Source organism: Lipotes vexillifer, unplaced genomic scaffold (assembly GCF_000442215.2).
Source record: "Lipotes vexillifer unplaced genomic scaffold, Lipotes_vexillifer_v1.1 scaffold853, whole genome shotgun sequence".
Taxonomy (NCBI): domain Eukaryota; kingdom Metazoa; phylum Chordata; class Mammalia; order Artiodactyla; family Lipotidae; genus Lipotes; species Lipotes vexillifer.
The window spans coordinates 33,996-34,505 of NW_006792734.1; the positions used below are offsets into that span (position 1 = coordinate 33,996).

A 510-nucleotide genomic window follows, 5' to 3' on the forward strand; every position below is an offset into this window, starting at 1 on the left:
ATCTGAGTTTGACCCACTGCACGGACAGTGGTGTCGCTTACTGACATGAGGAAGATGGGGAGAGGAGCCGGTCTGGACATGGAAATCCAGAATTCTGTATTGGACACGGCACGTGTGAGATGCCACATGGTGACGATGAAGAGGGAGGATGAAGAGGTAGTGGGGCAGCCAAGACTGGAACTGAAGGAGACACAGGCCAGGGAAATCAGCCAGAGCTGGCAGGGCTATGGGACTGGAAGAGTGTACCCAGAGAAGGGAGCCCTCCTGAGGCGGAGCTGTGGTACTGCAACCTTGAAGTCCACTCACCAGGAGGAGCCCGCAGAGGTGAGGGTGGCAGAAAAACCAGGACAGGGAGGGGCCCAGAAATCAGAAGCAGGCGGCCAAACGAGTTGAACCTCAACTGGACAGAAATGACCCCGGGATTTAGCAACTGGGAGGTCGCTGTAGCCTCGACAGGAACGACTTAGTGGGGTGTGGGACATGGAGTGGGCTTCTTGTCGCCTCTTTCCC

The 510-nt window shown here is 56.7% G+C and overlaps 1 protein-coding gene across 1 annotated transcript in view; it reads right to left on the reverse strand.

Annotated features, from left to right (window-relative positions):
* The window catches only part of TMEM44 (transmembrane protein 44), a gene marked incomplete at its 3' end in the record, with an annotated part of 23,442 nt that overhangs the window by 5,408 nt on the left and 17,524 nt on the right, over positions 1–510 (reverse strand). The gene's annotated exons all lie outside the window — the stretch shown is intronic.